Source organism: Myotis daubentonii, chromosome 14, assembly GCF_963259705.1.
Source record: "Myotis daubentonii chromosome 14, mMyoDau2.1, whole genome shotgun sequence".
Taxonomy (NCBI): domain Eukaryota; kingdom Metazoa; phylum Chordata; class Mammalia; order Chiroptera; family Vespertilionidae; genus Myotis; species Myotis daubentonii.
Window position 1 is genome coordinate 34,083,138 of NC_081853.1, and position 17,721 is coordinate 34,100,858.

Consider the following 17,721-nt stretch of genomic DNA (forward strand, 5'->3'; position numbering starts at 1 on the left):
TTTCCATCCTCCCTCCCTCCTCTCCTCCCTCCCTCCTTCCCTCCTTCCCTTCCTTCCTTCCTTGATTCCATATATAAATGATATCATGCCATATTTACTTTTCTCTATCTGGCTTGCTTCACTTAGCATAATGCCCTCCAGTTTCATCTATGTTGTTGCAAGTGGCAGGATTTTTTCTTTTTACAGCCTGAAAATATTTGCAAACCACATGTTCAATGAGGGGGGTTAGTATCCAAAATATATAAGGAACTCATACAACTCAATAGCAAGATAAGGACTTAAAGGTGATGATTTGAATTTAGGAAGATCAAGACAAGGATGGCCACTCTCACCACTTCTATTCCACATAGTATTGAAATTCCTAGCCAGGAAACCAGAAGGCATCCAAATCTGAGAGGAATGAATAAAACGTGATCTAAGATATAGAAAATCCTGCAGACAACAACAAAAAACTGTTAGAACTAATAAACAAATTCAGTAAAGATGCAGGATACATTCCTTGCCTATTTTGAATAGTTCTGCAATGAACATGGGAGTAAAGATAGTGATTTCATTTCCTTTGGCTATATATTCAGAAGTAGGACTGCTGTGTCATATATTAGTTCTATTTTTACTTTATTGAGGAAACCTCCATACTGCCTTCCACAATGGCTTTACAGTTTACATGCCCACCAACAGTGTACAAGGGTTCCCTTTTTCCCACAGCGTTTGTCTCTTGTCTTTTGACAATAGACATCTTAGCAGGTATGAGGTGATTATCTCCCTGGGTTTGATTTGTATTTCCCTGATGTTTAGTGATATTGAGCATCTTTTTATGTATATGTTAGCCATTTATATTGCTTCTTTGGAAAAATATCTATCCAGGTCCTTTGCCCATATTTTAAATTGGATTATTTGGGTATTTTTTGCTATTGAGTTGTATGAGTTTCTTGTATATTTTGGATACTAACACTCCTCATTGGACACGTGGTTTGCAAATATTTTAATCCCATTCTACTCGTTGCCTTTTATTTTTTTTGATAATTTCCTTTGCTTTTTAGTTTGATGTAGTCCCATTTGTTTATTTTTGCTTTTGTTGCCTATACTTTTGGTGTCAATTCCAAAAAATCTGTTTTAATGTGTCTGTCTTTATGCCAGCACCATACTATTTGATTACTATAGCTTTGTAATATAGTTTGAAATAGGGAAGCATGATGCTTTTAGCTTTGCTGTTTTTTGTTAAGATTGTCTTGGCATTTTGTAGTTTCATGCAACTTTTAAGACTGTTTTTCCTAATTCTGTGAAAATGTCATTGGAATTTTGATAGAGATTGCATTGAATCTGCAGAATGCATTGAATGGTATGGGCATTTTATAATGTTAATTTTTCCATTTTTGTGAACATTGAATATCTTTCCTTTTATTTCTGCCTTCAATTTTTTCATCAGTGTCTTGTAGTTTTTTCAATATATAGGTCTTTTACCTCCTTGGTTAAATTTATTTCTAAGTAAATTTATTCTTTTCAATGCTATTGTAGAGGAATTATTTTCTCAGTTTCCCTTTCTCACAGTTCATTGTTAGTGTTGGAAACAACTAATTTTTGTATATTGATTTTGTATCCTGCATCTTTACTGAATTTGTTTATTAGTTCTAATAGTTGTTTTTTTGGTGGTCTGCAGGGTTTTCTATATATTAGGTCAGCCGTTCTCAACTTGTGGGTCACCAACCTATGGGTCACGAATCCTTTGGGGTTCAAACAACCCTTTCACAGGGGTCGCCTAAGACCATCGGAAAACACATATTGTTTTTGTGATTAATCACTATGCTTTAATTATGTTCAATTTGTAACAATGAAAATACATCCTGCATATCAGATATTTACATTACGATTCATAACAGTAGCAAAATTACAGTTATGAAGTAGCAATGAAAATAATTTTATGGTTGGGGGTCACCACAACATGAGGAACTGTATTAAAGGGTCGCGGCATTAGGAAGGTTGAGAACCACTGTATTAGATCATGTTTTATTCGTTCCTCTCAGATTTGTATGCCTTTTGGTTTCCTGGCTAGGAATTTCAATACTACGTGGAATAGAAGTGGTGAGAGTGGCATCCATGTCTTGTTCTTCCTAAATTCAAATCATCACCTTTAAGTCCTTATCTTCAGTGACTTTATAGTAGCATTTAACAACGTTCTATCAAAACAGAATTCATGATTTCCACCTGTGACCCCTATATTGCTTCATTTCCCAGTGTTTCTCTTCTCAGTTGGTCATGCCATGAATATAAGCAATATCACTTGGTCATCTTCCTCATCTTCTACTCACATATCGCATTTTTCACAAAACCTGACAGTTTCCACCCCCACTCGAAATCTGCCCATTTCTCCCCTTCTCTTCTGCTACTACTCCAGTCTAAGCTTTTATCACTTTCTAACTTCATGTCTGTATTGCCCACCTAATTATTCTTCTCACTGCTATTCTTGCTCTACCCCAATCCACTTTTTATACTGCTCCAGAGTGATCCTTTATTGATTTACATATGTCATGTCACTCATGTCAGATTTAAAATCCAAAATCTTCAATGTGATCTACAAGGTATGATCTGACCTTTGACTGTCTCTCAATCCTCATTTTCCTCCTCAGCCACTTGACTAACTTTAGTTACAGGCGAGCTTGGAGACTTTGCATAAACTGGAATGTTCTTTCATCAACTCTTTATGTGGCTGACTCCTACTTTGCCACCAGGTTCAACTCCAATGCCCCTTCCTTAGGAAATCCTTCTCTGATCCCAAAGGGTACCCCTCTTATATACCCTTTTTAAATCTCACCATACTTTGTACCCTTTCTTCGTGACCTTTATTCAATTATGTAGGTGCATATTTGTATACTTATTTATTAAATGTCTGTCTTTATCATGAGGATGGGATCTGGGTCATCTTGTTTTTCATTTACTCACCAGCATTTCTCACAGAACATGGCACAAAGCAGTGGCTCAGTAGATACCTGTTCACTGGATGATTGAAAGGGGACTTGGACTAGGCCTTGCTTTGACATAGATATTATTTAGTGGCCTGATCTGTCATATATCAGATAGCCAGTTGTTCTTTAGGGTTCTATATGTGACTTTGTAACAGAACCAGCAGATTTTATGGTAATGAGGCCTTTCAAATTGTCAGCATGCATATACTTCTGTTAGACGTTAACCCTCGGTTCCGAGACCTCCTGTCCTCCTCTCCAAACCCATTAGCTGACATGTGAGATTCTCTGATAGTCACAGCCACATCATTCAGGAAGTCTCATGAACCTTCCTGTCCTCTGACTACTATGTTCATTGGGAACATTGCTTTTCACTGTGGTAGCTGAAGCCATATCATATTGATGCTCACTTCTATCATGGTACCAAACCAGTAGAAAAAAAAGAAGTAGCATTTTGAAAGGCAATAAACATTGAGATGTAGGAACTAAGGGGATTGTTTCCTCTCTCCTGGATTCATAGAATATCAGGACGGGAAAGTACTTTATAGCTCTAATGTGAACATCTGTTGCACAGATAAGAAATTTGAAGCCCATAGAAATAATTTCTCCATAGCTGCACAGTTGTTTGGCCCCTTTGTCCATTACACCTTGTGTTTATCTCAGTAACCAAAATAAGTACATGCTGACTTCAGATTGATTTTCTTGGACTATTTTCTGAATTGTAAAAAGGTTGGAGCAAAATGAAGGTGACGGGTGAAATGGGGATGGTGACATAGTCTCTGCAATTAGAGGGAAATACTGAAGTTCTTTATCCCTCAAGGTTGAAGGGATCTTCAAAAGCCATATAAGCCATAAATACTGGTGCAGGTCCCACAAACACAGTTGCTGGATCCATGCATCTGATGCTTAATGCTGAGGTCATTAGGAATAGAGTTTTCTCTCTGATGAATATAGTTTCCTTGGCAAAATAGTGTTCTTAGTCAAGATAAGGTTACTATTCTATTTGAGGGGACTTCAGTTTCTCCCTAACCTTTTAATTAAATGGGACCACCAGTTAGTTTCTCCTTCACTGAATTTATTTTCATTTCATTTCCTGAGACATTTTTACTACTCATATGCTGAGGATTTTTTTCAGTGTTGCTTGGGTTTCAGGAGGATATCCAAATGATTCTATCAGTCTGATTGGTAGAGCAAGTTTCATTGGCTGTACTTCATACCGTTATTGAAACTGCCCTGAAATTTGTGAGGAATGAGTAAGTGTAAGTTGCCTTTGCTAAAATATCAGGTAGTGATGTTTCCTGTATGAAGTATTGGGCAATGCATTGACTGGAGATATTTCTAATCAACACCCTTAGTTTCCTGTCTGTGAGCTCATTCTTTCTCACCTCGCAACAGTTCATCTGTCTCCCCCCACCTTCTGAGAGAGGCAAAGGCACAAGATGGGAAATAGGAAATTCAAAAGCACCTGTTTCTGAAAAATTCTGTCATTACAGGCATCAGGTTTGAGAGCTCCCCACCAATCAGTAAGTTCTTTGCCACTTAAGGGAAGAGATGATCCATCTGAAGGGTGGCAGCTCTGCTCCTTAGGGTCCAACATATGAAGACCCAAAGGGACCTACGTATAATTGGCAGCTTTTAATTTATTCTGTCCTGATGGAAAGAGGCAAAGGAGTTAATACTCACCAAGTGCTTACTATCTGCCTGGCACTGTGCTAAGTGTTTAATAGGGCTGTCATATTGCTTGACTCCAGGGAGCACTATTCCCATTGCAGTCTTTGTAAAAGGAGCCACTGAAAGTCATGCATTGAGGTATCCTTATGTCTATTATCACAGTTACTACAACTGCCCCATAAAAAGCCACACCAATAGTTTAAGTCCTTCGGCTTTCAATACATTTCTTAAAAATTGTGAGCCCCAGAAGGCGATCAGAAGAAAGGATGAGGTCAGGGAGTGTATGCCCCTGGCTTCTTTCCTACAAGGTGACTCTGGGCTGGCTGTGTCCCTGCTCTATTCAACACAGTTTTTTCTACATAACTCGATCCCTCTGGGTTCCTGTTCGTCCTGTTGTCCTTTTGCAACACTGCCCCTTGACGTTTCTCTGCATTACACTTACCCTGATTTGGATGTGCCATCTGTTTCCTGTGACTAACACAGGCTAGATTGCAAGATGAGGTCTATCTGACTAGAAAGTTAAGGCCCTTTCCATGACCTCTTGTTAATATCCATCGTAAAGTGCTAATACTGTAACTCGACTCTCTTTTGAGTCAAGTGGAGTCACTGACAGGAATCTGCAAGGTGGGGCATGTTAGGTGCCCACTTGCAAAATCTCCGCAGGACATTTACAATAAGAGCACTTGAAGCCAGGTGGACCTGCCCTGCGTGTGCATGGACCATTGGTGCCCCAGCCATTGCTCATAAAGGCACACTAGAATAGTACCTCCTGTGAAAAGGGTCCCTCTGGTCTCAGAAGCCTGTCAGTGCTGTTAATGCAGATTCATTCAATGCCACTAACATTTTGCAACTCCAGGAGTGTTCAGTTAAAGCTTAGCTCGGCCAGAGTGGCTCAGTGCTTGAACCAGGAAGTCAGGGTTTGATTCCTGTTCAGGGCATATCCCAGGATTGCAGGCTAGATCCCCCACCCAGTAGGGGACATGCAGGAAGCAGCCGATCAATGATTCTCTCTCATCATTGATGTTTCTATCTTTCTCTCCTTCTCCCTCCATCTCTGAAATCAATAAAAATACATCTTTAAAAAGCTTTTTAAAATTTTTAAAAGAGTAGGAATATGCATTTTGATAGAGTGGCTAATTAGTGGGAGGGCTTTTTAACAAAATGGTTAGGCAGGAGAGAATGAGTCACGGAAAAGGTAAACTCTGATAAGGGAGGGGGAATGTGCAGAGCTGCATTGGGAGCTTTGCCAAGACGGCAGGTCTCCGCAGGTGATCGGGGCCTGCGAGGAAGTCCTGGGGGGCCAAGGGCACTGCCTAATGGAGGAGATGTGAAGACATGGAGGAGGGGTAGAAATGAGATACCAGACAAAACTGAAATCCCCACCTACCTGACTGGTTTTCTCTTGCATGCCCAAGATGATGTCATTATAGATGTCTGGTAAAGGATCTTCATGGCTTAGTTTAATTCTTTCACCTCATTATAAAGAGTTAATCTAATTTCCTGTTTATTTTCCAGCAAAAAGAGAGTTCAAAACAGATTATTATGAGTGGGTTCACAACCTGGCGGGTGTCTCCATGAAAGAGATCACAAACACAGGAGGGGTTGGCAAACTTTTGGAGGGTGTGTACCCATTCTTTAGTTGTTTATCCCTTAAATTAGGCCTAGGGTTGTGGTTGGAGCTACCCAGAAACTACTGGGGTCTATATTAGAGAAATCCTTGTTCTAAATTCTCAGGTGTTAAGAATCCATAGATGAAATGGAAGGAGAGAGACGATGTTGGTAGAGTGGAAAGGGCCATGGAAGGGAGGCTAACAGTTAAGAACAGGCTCTGATGTCAGACCCTGATACTTAGTAACCCTGTGACTTTGGCTAATTTGCATTACTCGGTCTTCAATCACATCATCTGGAAGTAGGATAATAATAATGTATACATACATAAATATATACAAACATACATACATACCTCACAGGTTTACTGTGAGAATTGAAGATGTTAATTTAAGTGCTTAGAACAATTCCTGGCACACATTAAGGGCCATGTAGCCATATGGTTATTGTTACTATTAGGCAGACAGGGAAGGAAGGAGTGCTGTTCACAGTTGCTGAGAGCTTGCCAGCAAAACTTGAGTTTGGCTAAAACTGGTCCAGATTGTGTAACTCAGAAGCATTTTTTGGGTCCCCTTTGTCATTCATTCATCCATTTCACAAATATTTCTTGAGTGTCTACAATGTGCCAAACACTGAATGAGGTGTTGGGTCCATCATCCGGAGCATTCATAGTCTGCCACGTGGTTCACCTGAGCCTGGAGGAGACAGATCAGTGAACAGATAATTACAAGACAGGAAGGAGAGCATGTGCTGTATTAGGGAGAGAGCCAGCATGTTAAGTATATGGGAGAAGAAAGAGGAGGAGGGAGAACGGAAATTTTAGCTGGCTTGGAATAATGTCAAGATTGGCTTCCTGCTGACCAGCCCCTTAGTAGAGAAGAAAACAGATAATGCATTGAACAATACACTTAAGGTCAACCTTGTTTTATTGATCAATTCAGTAAGTGCTTATTGAACACTGCCTCCCTGCTAGGCGCTCTAGCACTCCACCAGGGCCGAGACATTATCTTTGTCTCAGCTCTCCGTCAACATCTGTGTACTGATACAAGGGTGCAGACAGGAAACCAGAGACCTAGATGATTCCAAAGGTTATTCACATCTTGGTCTTTCCTGGGAAACTCTGGTCCCTGGTGGGCTTAGTTTGTAATAAAGTGATGGTATCTGTGCTTCTTATCTGGCTCCAATGGATGAACAGAGAGTAAATGCAGCCATCAACTCCTGGGTATCCCTGGAACACAGCAGATCTTCTTGTGTGTGTGCACACATGTTGGGTGCCGGTGATCAGGAGTGAAAGGAGAGGTTGGCAGGATGTAGGACATTTAAGTCTGGTTAACTTGAAAAATCTTAACCATCCCAGAGACCGGGATGCTTATTTAAAGGACCCCGGAAATCAGAGTGACTTCCTTTGCAGACAATTTTTAGAAGACTGTCCAGCTCAGCTTTCCCTCCACTGTCCCAGGATTGGCCCTCTCCCCGGACTGTATCCAGAGCCTTGTTATTCACCAGCAGTACCAGAAGCCAGGCTTCGATGCGGATGCTAGTGCAGCCAGCTGCTGCTCATTCCCTTTAACTTTTCCACACCCTGACAGAGGTGTCAGGGAAACAGCAGTTTCTCGAACGACAGTTTCCCCTGGCTTATGCCTGGGAGACCTAACGCTCTTCCATCTGTTCCAGTCCGGCCTCGAGTGAGCGTGGACCACACAGTAGTCACTCCAACATGTTTCCCTTAACAAGCACGGTCAAGTGCAAACTTGGAAAAGGCACAGATTGGAGACCCATGGAGATCACGCCTCAGGCACGCCCACCTCGGGCTTTGAGATGGCCTTTGGGATGCTTGCTGTGGGCAGTCACTGCCAGGGTGCCATTGCCCTCTCAGACCTCTGTCTGTGACAGATGGGTAGCTCCCGTTGAATGGCAAAGGAATACGGGCAGTGGGAGGTCTCTGGCTGGAAGGGCTTGTCCTTTTTAATAGGTTAGGGCTGCTTTCGTGATGAAATTCCCTTAAGATTGCATAGCCAAGTATTAGTAGATATAAGCCATGAATTATAAAATTTTGTTTAAATACAATCCCAATTTTATTTGCAGGCAAATTTTTTTTTAGAAGAGCAAACTTATACATTTTAAATTATACCTTATTTGATTCACTGGTATACGTATAATTAATACATGCTTATTCTAGATTTTAAACGTGAATATTATGCCACAACTCATGTGTGTAGAGTTTACTTAATGCTTTAAAACATAATCTTTATTGCATTTTTATTACAAAAGTAATGCATGCATACTTATTACCTACAATTTAGAAAATACGGAAATGTACAACACTGAAAATTTAAATCGCCTATAATATCATGACTCTGAGATAGATTCATATTGTGGCGTATTTTCTTCTGGGCTTTGGTCCTATGTGTGCATCTAATATGTTTTTGAGTGATTTTTACATATAAAGCTAAGTGACATCAACAATGCAAACAGCAAAGAAAATGAAATTTCCTTGCCTGTTTGGAAGCTTGCCCTTGAATGGATGTTCTCTTAAATGTAATCCAGCTACCTCTACCTCCTACTCCAGAGACAAAGCCAGAAAACCGTGGCGGGGAGATGGGATGCGGAGTGAGGACAGGCAGAGAAAAATGAAACTCTGGTTCGTATCTAGACCGGAGTGTAAACTCTCTTGCTGAATGTATTTGGAGCATTGTTTTCCACAGGGGAACATAAAGATGATTTCATTGATTGATTGATTGATTCATCCATCCACTTATCCATCCATTCAGCAAACATTGATTGAGTCCTCATTTTGAACCAGGTACTGAATAGAAAATGGGATAAAAACATAAATAGGACACACCCGATACCTCAGAGAGAGCCCAGTCTGGGGTGGTAAACGTGAAGAACTCGGCAATGGCAATGAGATGCCTTAGGAGTTGTGATTCAGCCACGTGAATGTGTGGAAAATAGCATGTCAGTTGCATTGGTTGGAAGGAAAGGCACTTGTGGAGATGTGGTGGAGAAGGGCTCCGTGTGCTGTACTAGGGAGTGTGTTTTTAATTCTAAAAGCGCCTGGAGTCACTGAAGGATTATCGAGAGGCGAGTTAAATGTTCACATTTGTGTTTTGCCTAGCACGATTGGAAACAAACAAGATTTTGACATCAGAGAGCTGCATGATCCTTTGAAAAGCAAACAGAGCCCTAGCTGGTTTGGCTCAGTGGGTAGAGCGTCAGCCTGCAGACTGAAGGGTCCCGGGTTCAATTCCGGTAAGGGCATGTACCTAGGTTGCAGGCTCAATCCCCAGTGGGGGGCATGCAGGAGGCAGCCGATCAATGATTCTTGTCATTGATGTTTCTATCTCTCTCTCTCCCTTCCTCTCTGAAATCAATAAAAGTATAATTTAAAAAAAGAAAGAAAAGCAAACAGAACAATGCCTAGAAAGCAAACAAGATTCCCAGAGCCTCAGTTTGCCCATCTGTAACATGGGAATAATAACGGCCCGTAAGGTTGTTGTGAGATTTAAAATGCAAAAGAAAGTAGATTGTGAGGCAAAATCACTGAAACCCAATGACTCTTCAGTAAATGATACTATATTGTTAGCTGCAAGGCGTACAAGTTCCTTTGGTCCTGCCTCCCCGCAGTCTTGCTCTCTCTTCACCACTACAGTCTAACCATATAGACCGCTCACGATTGTACCCACCCCCCTCGCCCCCCGCCACCACCACCACTCCAAGCTCAGGCCTCCACTCATTTGCCCAGGCTATTCCATGTTCATGGTGTCCTGTTTTCCTTTCTCTTGCCTGCGTTAAGAACTACGACCCATCCTTCAAGACCTGACTTAAATATTTACTCTTTTTTTTAGAGTATTAAAGGAATTTTGGAGACAGGAGAGAAATGGAAAATTTCTCACTCAAATTGGGAGACTGAGTTTAAAAGAATGTTCTTAACAGTCTTTGACATTTTGAAAAAGTGAGATTTGCAGATACAAACTTTAAAATAGTTTATTCTTGCTTAAAATAGCTGAACCTATAATAGGGCGTGCTTCTCCAGGGAAGGTTCAGAGGCTGGTAACTGACCGGGAAGACCTGCGTCCTTTCCTGAGTTCTCCTCTTTCCCTTCCTCAAAAACCCCTCGCTTGTTTTATTCAAATTTTATTTTTTTTAATCTTCTAGTAACCCCATTTGTTTTTCTCATTAATATTCTTTCCTTGTTTTTTACTCATCATATCTTTATTTTTAAGACTATTTGTTATTAGCATTGTTATTATTACTAATTTATTACTAACTTTAAATTATTGGTGTATTTACTCCAGTAATTTTGCTTCAGATCATCAATTGTTTATTTTTGTTTCTTTTAAAAAATTCTTTATTGTTGAAAGTATTGCATATGTCTCTTTTCCCCCCTATTGCCATCTCCCAGCCTGCCCCCGCCCCCTGTCCCAGCCTACACGCCTCCCCCGCCCCCCACCCCCACCCCCTTTGCCCATTGTCTTAGGAGTTGTGATTGAGCCACGTGAATGTGTGGAAATGGCATGTCTGTCAGTTGCATTGGTTGGAAGGAAAGGCACTTGTGGAGATGTGGTGGGAGGGCTCTGTGTACTGTACGGGGGAGTGCATTTTTAATTCTAAAAGTACCTGGAGTCACTGAAGGCTTATAGAGAGGCAAGTTAAATGTTCATGTCTGTATGTTGGCTAGCACGATTGGAAACAGGATTTTAACAACAGACAGCTGCATGATCCTATGAAAAGCAAGTAGAACAACTACAAAGCAAACAAGATTCCCAGAGCCCCTTGGCTATGTTTATATGCACGCATACACGTTCTTTGGTTGATCTCTTACCCCCCTCCCCCACCCTCCCTTGCCTTCCTTCTGAGGTTGGATGGTCTGTTTGATGCTTCTGTGTCCCTGAATCTATTTTATGTTTATCAGTTTATGATGTTCATTATATTCCACAAATGAGTGAGATCACGTGATATTTATCTTTCTCTGACTGGCTTATTTCACTTGGGATAATGCTCTCCAGGTCCATCCATGCTCTTGCAAATGTTAAGAGTTCGTTCTTTTTGACAGCAGCGTAGTATTCGATTGTGTAGATGTACCACTGTTTTTTAATCCACTCATCTGCTAATGGGCACTTAGGCTGTTTCCAAATCTTAGTTGTGAGTCAGTGATGGCAGATGCTTGATATTGTCACTCCACTGTCTTAAAAAAGGTCTTTGGTCAATGTGACAGTGGAAAGGATAGCTAGAGGGTATATATATTGACTCTTCTATGCTTCGTCCTGAAGCATTTTACTTCTCAGAACTAGTCACATGGCTCTGCCTAACTGCAGGAGTGCTAAGGGAACAGATGGAATGTTTGGTGAGAAGATTTTACACAGGTGTATACACACACACACACACACACACACACACACACACACACACAGATTTTTACCTTTGCTTATTTGGTTCTACTATTATCATGAAAGAGGATGCTGATAAAGCAAAAGTTATATATAGTAAGCTTCTAATTTGAACTAAACTCTTGACTTTTCAAGTGAGAATGTAGTTAGCTAATGTTTAACCTTCCCCCACCAGAAGCTAATTTCTTTATAGAACTTGTGAAAAAATCCCACACGTACAATAAACCAGTCTAAATTATAATCGAACCTATTCAATTTCAAGTTTTTGACCCAAACCAAAATATATGAATCACTTCATAGGAACTGATTTTTAATTTGGAGTCTTGCTCTATAATAATGATTTATCTTTAAATCACAGCTCTCTCAAATGATCTGAAACGTGAGTGTGGGAGCATTTGGGTCTTTGCTATATTCCGAGTCACGGGACAGGAGAAACAGAAATAACATTTTTGTAGAATCTGCTGTGTTCATTATTGAGCTTGGTCCTTTTATGTTTTATATCTCCTCTGATATTCCAAATAGCCTTGGGTGGTAACTATTACTGTATTCTTTTTTAGAATGAGAAAACTGAGGGTCGGCAAAGTTATGTCACAAGTAGGTAATGTCAGAGCCGGGACACACGTTCACATGCTTGGGTCTCCAATGCACTTTCCACTCCATGCACCACCCAGGTGTTACTCTTATCCATTTGGGCATCTCATGTCCTCCAGGCACAGCATGCTGCTTCTTTGTTTTTGCCGTTTTTTGGTGACTGAACATATGAGTTGGCATTACCTTTTTTCTTTTCTTAGCCTCTTCAAATCCAGAGCAAGCTCTCGGGCTTAGCTTAAAGACCTGTCTCTTCCATTTACAGATAACATAGTGATGGTTCAGTGTAAAGCACCTAATGCTGGTTCTGGCATAAAGAAGTCTGTTTGATAAAGATTGCCTTTCTTTTCTCTTCACCAGACTTTGGACCAAAGCATCTGTATCTCTTCTGGGCTTTATCATCACTTAACTTGTCTTTGTTAATTATTTTAGCAATTCATCATACATCTACTTGCAGAAATCGTTTTCACAGGAACACCTGTAACATAATGATTACCTAACACTTTCTTTATGTCAGTGTTGTTACTTCCTGAATCCTCACACTAATGCAAAAGTAGGTCCTATTATTAGTTCCATTTTGCAGATGAGGGGGAAACCAAAGTATGTCTTGCCTCTAGTTAGCTGTACAGTTAGTAAGTCATGGATCCAGGACATGGACCTAGGCTGTCTGACTCAAAAGCCTACACATTTAAATATCACACTGTAGTGCCTTCCATGAATAAGTTATTTCATCTACTTGGTCCCACTGAAAGTCCTTCAGAAGCAGTGACCACATCTTAATGTTTTGGTGTCCTTCATAGCATGCAATAGAGTGTTGGGTTCATGGTAGTTGCTCAATAATTATTTGTCAGGTTGCATATTAGGAATCTTAAGGGCGAAAGAGTTTCCCTGGCCATGAACATCTCTTGCCAGTGGTCTGTGATTATGAGAATTTGCCTTGTTTGCTTCCTAGGCTTTTATTTTATTTTTTAAAGGAGCTGAGTAATCTCTATTTTTCAGTAGTTTTATAAATTTATCTTTATTGTTGAAAGTATTACAGATGCCCTTCCCTGCCCCCCACCCCCGACATTGACCCCTCTCCACCCATTCCCCACCCCACCCTACCCCAGGCCTTCATTGCACTATTGTCTATGTCCATGGGCAATGCATATATGCATGTAAGTTCTTCGGTTAATCTCTTCCTGTCTCCCTCCCCTCTTTACACCCCCCTTCTCTTTGAGATTTGTCTGTCTAGTCCATGTTTCCAAGTCTCTGGGTCTTTGTTCATCAGTTTATTTTGTTCATTAGATTCCACATATAAGTGAGATCATGCGATACTTGTCTTTCTCTGACTGGCTTATTTCACTTAGCATGATACTCTCCAGGTCCCTCCATGCTGTCTCAAAGGGTAAGAGATCCTTCTTTTTCACAGCTGCATAGCATTTCATGGAATAAATGTACCACAGCTTTTTTATCCACTCATCTACTTGGCACTTGGGCTGTTTCCAGATCTTAACTATTGTAAATAACAATGCCATGAACATAGAGGTGCATACATCCTTCACAGATGGCTATTTAATTTAAGATGAAATATAATTAAAATTGTATTTCTTCAGTTGCACTACCCATAGTTCAGGTGCTCAATAGCCACCTACAGCTAGCGGCCACGGTATTGCACAGCATAAAAGATAGAACATTTCCCTTATCAGATTTCTTTTGGCCTGTGCTGAACTAGAGGCTGTGTTCTGTGTCTCAAGAGATATTCCTTTTTCCATTTGGTCATTTATTCAACCCTTTCTTTTTCCCCCCAAACAATACATGTTGTCTGCTGCCAAGTAAGCAAAAGCATGCTAATGCTAGGATGTCAATCAAAGCAGATGAAGCAGGTCTTACACGAGAAGGTGTAGAAGCCGAGCAAGACCCATAAGTAGATCAGTTATGCTTTCTTACAGAAATTGGCTTTTGGCTTCAGATGCTGTTTGTTGAACATAAAAATATATTGCTCCTTTCCTCCTTTTACATTTAGCCACACATATGTGGCCAGAAACACAAACTCCATTTTGTGAGCTCTCAGCTTCCTGTTAACATGACAAGAGTAGAAGAATCCTACCTGTGATTATAAGAAGATGGAAAATAACTGAACAAAAAAGACTGGTGGGATTTGTTCTTTCTACTGAGTAAATTTAGTTGCCTGAGAAACAGGAAGGAACTATTTCAGTACCAAAAATAATAAAAGCCTCATCTAAATTTTCTTTTTCTCACACAGGAGCTGTAATTGCCTTTGGGATGGTAGGAAAGGGAGGGGCTATGACAGGAGGAGACGTTCATTCGTATGATTTCTTTTGATATTTTATTCAAGTATTCCTTTTAACACTTTCTATCACCCTTTATAATTACCCAGTTAAATTTATAATACAGTTCTCCTAAAAATGGGTGACATTTGAGTGTTATAAAATTAATATGAATGAGATGCAGTGGACATAATTGCTTTCTAGAAAAATCTCATCTTCATGATTCACTGTTAGAGAGAAAAAAAGTTCCTAGAACATTGATACATCTGATTCCTTATGCACATTTTCCCAAGAAAGCTGATTTTTCAGGAAATAGGATCTCTGCTGGATTCTTCTTTTTGGTCTCTTTGTTGTCTCAAATTAGAAAGGTCAGGAAATGGCAGAAATAATAATTTACTGCACTTGAGTGATTTGGCGTAGTGCATTTCAGAAAAACATTCATATACACGATTGTCAATTTTGACTCGTATTCATTAGAACCATGGGTTTTTGTCATCCACATGATTTATCTCTGGGTTTCTGGGTATTTTAGGCCCACCATGCTTTTTTATCTTTATTTTTATTGATTTGAGAGAGGAAGGGAGAGGGAGAGAGAGATAGAAACATCAATGATGAGAGAGAACCTGCATGCCCCCCAGGGGTCGAGCCTGCAACCTGGGCTTATGTCCTGACCAGGAATTGAACTGTGACCTCCTGGTTCATAGATCAACAATCAACCACCGAGCCATGCTGGTCGGGCATGCCCACCACCCTTAACTCATCAAGTGCTCAGTGCTTGAAATCATCAGAGTAGGCACGCTGGGTTCCCAGACCCCTCAAATTGATGAGGCTACTATTACAGAGTTCTTCTAGAAGTGACTTGACCTGCCTCTGGAGTCAAGGGGGTGGGGAATGAACTTTTAGAGCCAGAGCACAATCTCATACTTAATCAACAATGCACGTAACCATGTCTTTGTGGCGTATTAAGATTGGATCGGGGAGAATGTTGAATATGAAATAAAGTAACAAATCCTGGATGAATAGCAACTGGTCCGTCTTCAGCTGACTGAATGGGATGCCCAGGGCCTCCAGCCTCCAGCACAGCACCGGGCACGGACCAGGTGCCCCGTGCATATTTCTTGAATAGGGACGGAAATGTTGTGTGATAGAGACATCTAGCATACTTCCCCGACATTTGAAAAGGCCAAATAATGCCAAAGCAAGCAGAACAGTGATTATGCACTTATTCTTAACACAGTTCTTAGACAAGCTCTGCTCAATTGGTTCCCCTGTGAGCTCCCACTGATTCTCTTCCCTCTTGAGCTCTCTATTGTCTTGGCTGTGTTTGCAACTCATTCTGAAACTAATTAAGTTTCAGGATCAGTTTGTCCTGTTAAGAGAGTGTGGATATGCTGAAGTAGTGGTTTTATTATAACTTAAATTATCTGAGTGAAAGGACAATTATAATTTGATTCTAATATTGGCCAAAAGTCAGATTCCATCAAAAATAATTCTCAACAGACATTAGTCTCTGTAAAACCAGGACATTTTATGAAAGGCCACAAAGAGGATTTAAATAGGCCATGGAAAATGTATTGATAATCTGGCCATATTTTAATCCTGTTCTCTAACAGAGTGTGAAATTACTTGTTTACTTCACTTATCTGGGACTGGAGGTAGCTCATCACTCGTTGACAGAGCCATATTTTGTGACCACCTTTTCAGCAGTGAGCTTCTGCCGGGCCAAGGCCAAACAATTTGACTTCGCTGGCCTATGTACTACCTCCAAAGTCAAGGTCAGGACTGCCGTTACCTCTCAGCAGCCAGAGGAACTCATGAAAGCCAATGTATCTGGTCAGGGCCTTGATTTGTGCATGGACAGGGAGATCAGCCAGGAGTAACTGTAAAATGTTGGGAGCTTTATTTTCAGTATCGCCACATATCCCCCCAGAAGTGAGGGTTATGTTGTTTCATCATCAGTCTACTGTATTCAAGTTGAACACTATTGAGTATGCAGTAAAGTATGAGAAGTCCCTGACCTAAAGAAGTTCCATATATATATATATTATCAGAGACTAACCACTGTGGTAAAATAGACCATGTTGATACTCTGCCCAGATCCTCTTTATCAAGTTAGTGCACTCACCCCTCATGGCTGTAATGCTAGCTGCTAATGGCTCACAGCTGCCCCTTTCTGGAGAATTGACTGATTCCTCTCAGCCAATGGAGGTGGGGGGACCTAAGAGGTTCTGCCTCCCTAGCATGGCTGATTGACATGGGCTACAAGAGACTGGACCCTTTCCTTAAGGTGGGACCAACCCATGGCACAATTCATGCTCCAGAGCTTCCCTTGGAACCACACTGAAGCTGGACTCCTGCTAGACCACCTCCTTACTCCCTTCGCTTCCTTTCTGTCCCCTGTTCAATTGATCGAGTGTATCCGAATCTTCTCTAGAATGCTCAGCTTAAACCTTTCAGAAGCTATCATGGTCCTAAGCCTGGAAGAGCAAAGGAGGAAACATCCCAAAGTGCCGTGAGAGCTGGACCCTGGGAGATAGGGTTGCCTGACAGGACCCGGGTCATGTAGGGACTTGGCCACTGCTAATGGTCAGGGTAGGAATTGGGGAAAAAATATGGGTGCTGTAGGCCCACCATCCTTAACTCATCAAGTGCTCAGTGTTTGAAATCATCAAAGTAGGCACACTCGGTTCCAAGACCCCTTGAATTGATGAGGCTGCTGTTACAGAGTTCTAAACAGTTTTCTCTCTCCTCCTTTCTCTGGTTATGCACTCCTTTAGGCAAAACTAACAGGTGTCTTAGTCCATCTAAGCAGCTATAACAAAATACCACAGACTGAATAGCTTTATAAACAGTAGAATTTTATTGCTACAGTTCTGGAGGCTGGAAGTTCAAGATCAAGGTCCTCCTCTGGAACACAGACTTCTCACTGTATCCTCACATGGTTGAAGGGCCTGGGGAGCTCTGTAGGTCTCCTGTATAAGAGCTCTACGCCCATTCATGAGGGTTCCACCCTTATGACCCAGTCACCCCCCAAAGGCTCTTCCTTCTAATACCACCACCTTCAAGGGTTAGGATTTCAACATTTGAATCTCGAGGGGTCACAAATATTCAGGCCATAGCAACAGGAAACTAGCCAACAATGAGCTGGCAGTCAATAGAGGGATTATCGTCATTTTATAGATGGCGAGATTCCACTGTAGGGGACAAATGCCTTATGAGCATGGAGAAGCCATTGCA

The 17,721-nt window shown here is 41.0% G+C and overlaps 1 protein-coding gene across 4 annotated transcripts in view; it reads left to right on the forward strand.

Moving 5' to 3' along the window:
- CPNE4 (copine 4) overlaps positions 1 to 17,721 on the forward strand; it is a 347,796-nt gene that overhangs the window by 69,469 nt on the left and 260,606 nt on the right. The gene's annotated exons all lie outside the window — the stretch shown is intronic.